The sequence below is a fragment of the Trichechus manatus genome, unplaced genomic scaffold, assembly GCF_000243295.1.
Source record: "Trichechus manatus latirostris isolate Lorelei unplaced genomic scaffold, TriManLat1.0 scaffold00242, whole genome shotgun sequence".
In the NCBI taxonomy this organism is placed as follows: Eukaryota; Metazoa; Chordata; class Mammalia; order Sirenia; family Trichechidae; genus Trichechus; species Trichechus manatus.
Window position 1 is genome coordinate 1,347,117 of NW_004444178.1, and position 10,901 is coordinate 1,358,017.

The window sequence follows — 10,901 nt, forward strand, 5'->3', positions numbered from 1 at the left end:
GTCAATGTCACTGAACTGTGCATGTAGAAATTTTTGAAATGGTGTGTCTTTGGCTATGTGTATTTTCACCAAAAAAAAAGATTGAGAAGTTAGAGGATTGACATGTTGTTGGGTTGTTAACCAATGTCAGAAAACAATATGTATACTACTGTTTCATGAGAAACTATTTGTTCTGTAAGCCTTCACCTGAAGTACAATAAAAAAAAAAAAAACACCTTCGAGTTCCAGTAAGAAAATGTGTTACACTGATGACTGTTCTTCTAGCAAGTTTCCAAAATAGAATTTTTGTCCGATATTTTTTTTATTGACTACATATTTCTAGAATAGCTTAGTTATTCAGAAACAATTATACTCCCATGGCAATTATACTTCCATGCATGGGTGCATGAAGACACAAACAGCCCTTCCCCCAACTTGATACTCTGAAATATACTCTCCTCTGAAAGTCCAGGGATGCCTGAGTATTTACTATCTTAGCCTTTAGAGGAATGTTTCATTGTATTCTGGGAAGTTATAATACACTGGGACTATTTGACTTATACAATATTATGTCTCTCTTTACTTTCATTTCAGGGTGTCTCTTTACTGGAAAGATTAAAATAATTATGAGGATTCAGAGAAGAACATTAAGAATAAATAAAGGATTGACATGCGAGTAATCTTAATAGAATTAAAGCAGGAATACTTTATAGAGTAATGAATGATTAAGACGGACGGAAAGTGTGATAATTGTCTGCAAACACCTGGACTGTTTCCAGGGAAAGCCAAGTTCCCTTGACTATTTTAAGAAGACTTATTTGTGAACAATAACAATAAATAAGCAGTAAATGTATGCTAACAGTTCCCAAAAATTAAATAAATATACAAATGGAATAATTTTAAATATAAAAATGGAAACAAATGAAGCAATGTGGGAAAGAATTGAAATTATGCTAGTGGGGAGCTAAATGATAGACTATCTATGACTATAATCCTAGCAGGAAACTCTCATTATCATTTGACTAAGAATATAGCACCATAATCTTTTTATACTGAAGGAAACTTTGTGCTGCCTGAAAGTTAAACTAAAGCAATTTTAAACTGAAATGTCCTATAGAAAAAATGTTAAGTACTTTATTTTTTAAAATGGATCCTGTTTTTGATACTGAGGCCCATTACTGATGATAAACAAATAAAAATCAAATTTGTGAACTGACTGACTTCTTTTTGAGTCACCTAGATATAAATCAATTTTTTTATCTTCAACAAAAATGAAATTTCAGAAGAGTGTATGCAAGGCTACACTTTTGAAAGACTTTGTTTTTCAGAAATCTTATAATATAGTGTTTAAGTATACCAGAGGATAATGATGATGAATATCATGTGCCATGTGGTAGGTTGTGGTCTTGAGCACTTTGTAGAGATAGCTCATGTCATGCTATCAGCAACTCTAAGAGGCAGCTATTTATTGATATAGTTCCATAGGTGAGTAAATTCAAGCAAAGGAAAGTTAAGTAATTTTCTAAAGGCTACAAAGAGGAAGAAGAGCTAAAATTCATATCTGAGTAACAGGGTTCCAAATCTCATATGTTCAACCAACTATATATACTAAATTGTCTCCCAGTACGGTAACTAGAGTTAAATTCACCTTAGACTACCATAAAAATTGAATTTCCATTTAAATAATTAGAGAATTTCCTGTGTGAAAACGGTGGTATGATATTGGCAATACCCTTTGTCTTCCTGAAAAACCACCTATTGTCAATGAAACAATAATATACAGTAATGTAAATGCTACCTTTGATAAATCTTAAAACACAGAATAGGTAAAAGGGCGCAAACCAAACCGAAGTGTAAAACCTAGATCCCATGCTTGCAGTAGCTGTAATGGAATGCATAGGCTAGGGACGGGAGACACACGCAAGCCATATATGAAAGAATTTTTCTGTACCTGTGGCACCAGGGAGGAAGGAAACCTTTTATTGTGTACAAAACTACAGTTGCATATCTCTACTGGTTTAAGATATGGCTAAACAAATATAAGCACAAATCCCTAAGTCATTAACTAAAAATTTTTGTTAGGCTGGAAAATTCCTCTAGCCTCTCCAGAGTTAAGAAACAAAACAAAAAAAAAAAAAACTCTTTAAGGATTAGACCTAGTATAGAGTCTGTAGAATCTATCAAAAGTACTACAAGAAAAAAAAAAAAAATAGATGAAGAACACTCACTACAAAAAAGGTGCCAAGAAGTGGAAACAATCTAACTGTTCATCAGTGGATGAACGGATTAACAAAATGTGATGTATACATACAATGGAATATTACTCAGCAATAAAGAGAAATGAAGTCCTGGTACATACTACAACATGAATGAATCTTGAAGACATTATGTTGAGTGAAATTATTCAGTCACAAAAGGGCAAATTTTATATGATTCCATACCAGAAAACCAAACCCGTTGCTGTTGAGTCGATTCCGGCTCATAGCGACCCTATAGGACAGACCAGAACTGTCCCATAGGGTTTTCAAGGAGTGGCTGGTGGATTCACACTGCCAAGCTTTTGGTTAGCAGCCAAGCTGTTAACCACTGCACCACCAGGGCTCCTGTAGGATTCCACTTATACAAAATAGGCAAAAGTATAGTGACCAAAACTTATTAGTGGTTACTAGGGCTGAAAGGATGGGGAAAGGGGAGTTTTTGCTAAGGGGGCACTGAGTTTCTGTTAATATTCATAGAATACTTTGGGAATAGTAGTGATGGTTGCACATGATTAATGTAACCTATGCAATTAATTATATATGTAAAAAAATGTTTAACTGGCAAATGTTTTGTTATATATATTTTTACCATAATAAAACAAATTTTCAAAAAGTTGCCAAGAAATAGATGAGAATTTTTGTTTAACAATTTTTTCATGGATTTACAAAATCGAATAAAGATATAGCTTTCATGAATCAAGAGTGTCAAAGATACAGGAATTTAGGGAAGATATGGTTAAAAAAAACAGGAGGGGATAAAATGTAAACAGAAAGAGTTCAGGGAAGATGTGGATTAAAAATAAAACACTGAGAAATTAAGAAAGAATTGGAATAAGCCTAATAGGAACCCATAAAAGGGCATAAAAACAGAAGTTCCTAAAGAAGAAAATAAAGAATAGAACACAATATATATTTACACACACACATACACACATAAACAAAGTTTAAAATACCAGTTGACTTGAATCTATATTTTGGTAGAAAAACTTGATCCTAGGAAAAAAATACTGAGATGGTCAACACAGAAACATATCCTACCAAAGTTACTGGTGTTTAAAGTCATAGAAACTATCATTTGTGAATGCAGGCAAAAAGATCAAACGACATATAAGAGGAACATTTTTATATCGTCTCAGATGCCTTCATGTCAACCTTAAATGCCCCAAGATAATGGAGAAATTTCTACAGATTCCTAAATGAAACAAAGTACGACTCAAGAATTTGCCCCCAGGCAACATGCAAGAGCCTTACGTATGGAATGGTTTAGGGAACATTATTCCCTAAAAAATTTTCCCTGAAGAATCAATTAGTTAACTTAGGGATGACTGGGAAAACTAAAGCAATAGGGCTGTTGGTGAACACAAAATCTATTTAACAATATTATATTCTTATAATACTTCTGAAACAAATGTTTGGAGTATGGTGACAAGAAAAAAATTACATAAAACTTATAAAATTAGGAAAAGTTTTAAAAGGTAAGTGTGATGGTTAATGTTATAAGTCAGTTTGTCTAGGCTGTGATTCTCAGTAGTTTTGCATACATTGGACTGAATGCTCCTCCATCATGTAATATAATGTAATCACGTTCCAGGATGTGATCTCATGTGATCAGCCAATCAGTTGAAAGGAGAGTTTCCTTGGGGATGTGTCCAGTACACACAGTAAAACCTTTGAAAATCGGAACATGTGTAAGGCAGAAACTGGTCAGAGAAGGAAAACTCAAATATTTTCCACTAAAAAGAGCAATAGAAAAGAGGCAAGACTGCACTCTGTCAGAGGCAGAAAACTTGTGAGACCTGTAAAAACAAGACAGTCTCATTGAGTTCCAGCTCTCACAGGTTTCACAGTAAATGGATGTTCTGGCAAGGGTCGCTCTCTCTCTTGACCCTGCACTCTTCTCATTGCCTGATCTCTGGTTCTTGTAACATCAGCATGCAGAAGTCTTCAACTTGCCTCCTTACTGCAGATTTTGGGTCGGTCAGCCCCTGCAACCACATGAGACAGCAGAAGTCTTCAGCCTGCCTCCTGACTCACCAATTAGGGACTTACCAGCCCCTACTACTGTGTGAGCCATTTCCTTGCAGTAAACCTCTCTATATCTATTCATTTATATATGCTTCACTGGTTTTGCTCTTCTAGAGAATCCAAACTAAGACATTGACAGTAAGAGTGTCAAAAGATGGAGGCAATGCAAGTGCATTACTTTCATTATCTCTTATACTTATCAGTCAAAATATACATCATGCCAATCATTACTTGACTCCCCGAGGCAAAAATGACTATGCCTGTTTTGAAAACAACTACAATCATAATTACCGTAATTATATAATTATCTATAGTAATTATTGTATTTTGTTGATACAGATATAATTTAAATCTTATATATCGAGAACAGTAGTACAACCTTATTGAATAGTATATAGGTAAATCCTAAGAAAAAATATAATTGATTAAAGGTAGACATAAACAAAAAGGAAGTGGGATGGGGAGGAAGAGGATAATCTTAGAGGATTAGAGGATATATTAGCATTGGGGGTCTCCGTGAGACAAAATCAACTCGATGGCAATGGCAAAATAAATGAAATAGAAAATTGAGTCATTATAAATTTATAGTTATGATTTCATAGGGTAAAAAATAATATAAGTTGCAAATACCTATTCATAATAATATGGTACTAACATTCATGAAGCAAAAACTTTAAGTGATGTAAGACAAAATATACTGAAACAAAATAGTAATATACAACTTTGATTCACTTCTCACATTAATTTTCACTTTAACTGAGCAAAATAATTATGAATATAGAAGGCTTAAATAAATATAATAAGGAAAGCAGAATATATCATCTTTGATAGCATCAAAGCAATAGTGATAAAAATGATTACAATGATTCTATAAGGAAAGACTCCATATATTCCGTAGGAATGTAGTACTTATTCAAAAATAAAGTTAAGCAAAAAATATCATAGGTTTATGTCTTATAATTAAGACATTAGTGATTACTAATGTTATGTTTTGGCAGAGTCTCATGTGATATTGTCTATTATGCTGTCTTTCAAAAACAATTATCTTTGATTTGGTGGGTATAAGAAAATAGCATTAAAAAATTAGGATGTCACAATATTCCTACTTGACTCTCAAGTAATAATTAAGAGCTTCCCCATTTTTATTTGCTCCTCCAACTATTTTCCAAGGCACTTTCACTTGTGGAAAAAAAAAAAAAAACTGACTGATAACTAGCAATTTACCTGTCACCTAAGAGACAATGAATGGATATGGTATTAAATATTCATTGAAATCATTCTATTCATTAGTTGACTCCACTAGGCAATCATGATTATGCTCACTTTGAAAACAACTATGATTTAGCACGTATCTATAATTATTATTTGTTCACATGTCTGTCCTTCATACTTTATTAGACTCTCTTTGAGAGCAGGGACCACATTAGTTGTTTCCCCACTACCTGGCACAGTACATTGTACATAACAGGTCCTCTCTCAATATGTGTGTTTAATCACTTTTACCAATAGGCAAAGATATTGGCCTGAAGAAGAAACATTTGATGTTCCACCCAAAACAGAGATTAAAAATAATGTGACATAAGGGAAATAGAAAGGAGAAATAAAATATTTAATTTTTCCTTAGGCTAACTGCCCAATTCCAGTTAGGCCATGGGCACATGGGCCTCTACTTATTTTCATGTCTCCTCTAAAGCCCTGAAGATATCAGAACAGTGATCATGGCAGCCAAGCAAACCATATGGGAAACAGTAAACCACAACTCAATTGGCACTACAGATACATGCCAGGAGTGTAAGCTTCTATTTTATATTACTTTATCTTCAGAACATTTGCTTTTATCTTTCCCTCAAGTATAAGTGTTAAATGAAATCAAAAAGAGATACATTGAAAAATTTGAAATAAAAAGTTTAGTACAATAGATAATAGCAAATAAAATGAAAAGAATATCTTGTTTTCCAAAAAGCACTTCATCATTAATATGTTATAAATATTATTGATTATTGAAATTAAATTTCATTTTTTAAACAAACCACATTGGTTTTATTTAAACAAGGCACATATAGTATATTCTAATAATTAATATTCAAGATTAAAATGTTAAGTAAAGCCTTGACTTTCTAATCTTTGCATCATTGTGTATCTTCTTTATAAAAATTTCAGTGAGATTCAGTATCTCTGTGATGAATAATTTGATAATATACTTAAGAGAGGAGTGATTGATTTGGTGGCACTGTTGGGAGCAAAACTGTGTTTATCTAATTCTCACTTCAATGCTTCTTTTCTAGACTAGGAAGCAAATAAAATCTTAAAAGAGTTAGATTCAATTTGCTTAGTCATCATTCATATCTAAATTTCATTAGTTTAAAAAACACCAATGTACAATGCCGAGAAGAAACTCTTAAAATTTATATAAAAGAAATGTTAGTAAAACATTACCTTAATTTGTATGTCTGTAAATAACAATCCAATTTTTAAAAAACAGAAATAATAGTCAATACTTTCATCTCTTCTGCATCTTTCAACCTAACCTAATCATTGTATCTGATGAAAAAGAAATATTCAGTCTGTAGAGATAAGATAAATTCAATAAGTATTTAATAGTTTGGAATTTGTATTATTCTAATTAAATTAACAAATAAGAATAAAACAAAAGCTTGCGTCTGTGATTTTTTTTTTTTTTCTTTCCAACATTCTTTGTTGTACCATCTGGCCTGGAAAGCTCACAAACATTGCTGTCAGGACAGAGATAGGACCAAGTTCCCAGAGGCAAAATTCCAAAATGTTAAGTCTTCAATAATTCACTGCACTAACCAGTAGGCCATTGTTATGTCTTTTAATCAATCAACTATCACATTAGTCATGTCAACTGTTTCAAATCTTGTTTTAAATATTTTATAAACTTTGTGAGTATATATAGAGTAGTATTTTTTAAAGACATGCTAAAAAACAAATCCATAAAATTAGCTAAAAAAGGAAAATAGATGTTGGCAGCATTGAAAAAAATGCTTCTAGATTTACAAAATTTAGTTATTGCCAGATTAATTATTTTAAACAAGCTGAAACCTTGAGCTGATTTAATATCACAACTTATTTTCTCCATTGTTTCAACCTAAATAAGTTTATCTTTGAAATCTCCCCTGTGACATCATATTAATGATTATGAATATCTGATGCACAAGCAATTAGTATTATAATGAAATTTACTGATTTTGGTGTTTTCATGTGAAATAATATTAAGTGCAATGCAAAAGAAAGTATTATTAAAGTATCAATGGAAAAATTAATTTAGTTTTAAATTTAGGGTTTCTGAAAACTAAGTTTACAAACTTCTGGAATTTTCCAGGGTGGGGAGGGGGGAAACTTACCAAAAAGCATGCTGTGATTTCTACTGATCTGGTACTACTGAAGTTCATCACATTTTATTCTATCATGTAATCTCACCTTTGACATTTTTTTTTTCAGGGCACAAATCCCTGGAGTGAATGACACCTGCAAGGTCTTCCGCTGAGCAAGGAAGAAATCTTGGGGAATGGGTCCCCAGTGGCAGTCTGGACAGCTGTTTCCATTCTACAATGTTTTCTCACAGAAAATGCAAATAGGTAAAAGGGAACCTGAGTGACAAATACGGTTCTCTAGGTACTTAGACAGAAGTTTTAATGATCAAATAACAAACATAAAGTGCACGATTGCTTCAATAAGCAGGCCCCAGTGAGTAATATACCTTCAGATGTAGACTGACAGTGTGATATGGGAAAGAGTATTTTGAATTATACTTTGCACTCTTCACTCATTTCTTTGACTTGACTGCTTTGGCGTCCTGACTTTTTGATTAAATAGGGCGTATCATGGGGAGAAGGCTTAGTAGAAGTGAGTTGGAATGGGAAAATTAATAGATTTTCAGTTTATACACATACAACACCAAGTACCATAAAACTGTAAGAGGTAATAACAATATAGCAAGTTTATTACAGTTTCTAAAGTTCTCAATAAGTTATTTGAAATCTGGAAAATAAGAAAAAAGTGGTAATATTCAGTCAAGCAATGAAGTTCGAAAGAATAGGTGCACTTGTTAGCAGAGACTAACAGGGAATTATCTTGAAAATGAAAATCTTTTCATTAATAAATCTACATATTTCCTGGCCTCTTGCTATCAGATAAAAATTAGAGTGGGTTGTTCAACAGATAAGTTGAATTAGTAAATTGGCATAGATGGTTGTTCTAAAAAAAAGTTGTTTAGATTCACCCTTTAGTCAATCTAGAATTAGATGTGCTACTCAAGAAGGAACATGCTGCTCTATTGAGAGACTATCTCAGCCCTTTTCTTACTTCGGAGTCCCTGGGTGGTGCAAACAGTAAATGTGTTCAATTGCTAACCAAAAGGTTAGAGGTTCGAGTCTACCCAGAGGTACCTCAATAGAAAGGCTTGGTGATCTACTTATAAAAAATCAGCCATTGAAAACTTTATGGAGCACAGTTCTACTCTGACACATATGGGGTCGCCATGACTCAAAATCCACTCGATGGCAACTGGTTGTTGGTTCTTTATTTTGCCTTCTGTCTCTGGAAGAGACTCTTACTCCTAAGGAGTAGCCCTTTAAGTTCCCATCTTAAAGCTCAGTATTACCAGGGTTCCACTTTCCTGAGAGCGCATCTGCATTTACTACTTGTTTTTATTCTTTGTATATATTCTTCCCTTCTTGAATTTTTACCGTGTTGTGTCACTTTGTTTTAGTATGTATCTTGTCAGTTGAGTAGATTTATTATTATTATTAGTGTTATAGAAGTTTAAGTCATTTACACATATTTATTAAACCTACATTCATTGAAGTCCTGATACATGCTACAACATGGATGAACCTTGAAAATATTATGTTGAGTGAAATAAGTCAATCACAAAAGGAGAAATATTATATGGCCTCATTAATATGAAATGACAAGAACAGGCAAATATATATAGAGATTGCCAGGGGCAAAAGGAGGGGGGCATTGTTTAGCAAGCAGAGAGTTTCTGTTTATAGTGATGAGAAATTTGTCATCAATTATGGATGATGGTAAAGTAGAGGGTCAGCAAAAAAGGGGAAGACATTCAATGAGATGGATCGACACAGAGGATGCAACAATGAACTCAAGCATAACAATTGTGGGGACGGCGCCGGACCTGGCAGTGTTTCATTCTGCTGTACAAAGGGTAGCTATGAGTCAGAACTGACTTGACAGCACCTAACAACAACAACAACATGGATAATTGTTGTACAAGATGATCAATGTAATTGATATCACTAAGTTGTGCACCTGGAAAATGATGAAGTGGCAAATGCTGTGTTATGTATTTGTTACAATAAAAATTTACATTCTTTATGTTTTACATAGCCTTAATTTTGTGCTTTCTGTTTTTTTTTTTTTATTCTTCTGATATATATAATCAATATTTTGTTTAGTTTTATCCAATGTCTTATAGGGTATATTTAAAAAATCATATTATTCCTATCTCTTTAAGTTTCTCAGAATAATTTGTTCCTCAAAATATTTCTCTTAAAATCAGTTATTGTTATTGTACTATAGTTTATACATCGTATCTTTTTTCACAATGATTTTTGATAATTGCATGAAATTTTAGGGCTTACTGAGAATTCCTGCCTCTCCATGATTTCCTCATTCTTGAACAGTTTTATTTCTATTATATCTGTTTTTTAATAGGTTTTACATATCTGAAAAATGTTTTTTGCTGCCTGCTTTAGCATTATTTGACAGATCACAATCCTTTTATTAAAAACACTGTATATGTTAGTCTATCACTTCCTGGCATTTGCTATTGCAGGAGAGAAGTTAGATACCAGCCTGGCTTTTGTTTCTTCATAGGTAATCTGCCTTTATTCCTTTGAATCTGTAGAAATTTTCTTAATTTTTATAGCTCAGAAGTTTGGCCATAAACTATCAAGGGTTACAGCTTTTTATTAATTGTCTAAAACACAGAGGTTCCTTTTAATCTGCATGCACAGGTGTTTCTTCAGCTCAGTAGAGTATTATTCTTTTCTTTGATGATAACTATGTCCATTTTTACTCATGTCCTCTACATAATGTCTTTCCATTTTCTGTCGTCCATGTAAATCACTTTTACTCTCTTGTTTTACTCCAGTGGCATTTTGGAATATCATCTCCCACTCGCTTGTTTTTTTTGTTTTTTTTTTTTCGCTTTACAAATTTATTTTCATTGCATAAATTCTACTTCTAACTTCTTCTGATGTGGATTTTACTTCTGGTGTTGAGTTTTTGTTTCATTTCCCTTTTCTCATTCTCATTTGTGTCATTCTTTGCACTATTTATCCACTATTAGGTCCACTTCAAGAGGGAAAGTCTTCCGTACGCTATTGAGAACACCAAATTACACCCAACTTTTTCTTGTTCAGTTATTTATAACTTTGTGCTTAGTTTGAGCCTTTCAGGTGCCATTTCCTTTTTCTTGTTCAACAATAATTTGCAAAACATGTTATATTATATTCCTGTTATAGATTGAACTGTGTCCCCCAAAAATGTTATGTTAAAGTTTTAATCCCTGTACCTGTAAGTGTGACCCTGTTATGAAATAGGGGTTTTCTTTTGTTATGTTAATAAGGTCACAAAGGAAGAAGGTGAATCCTT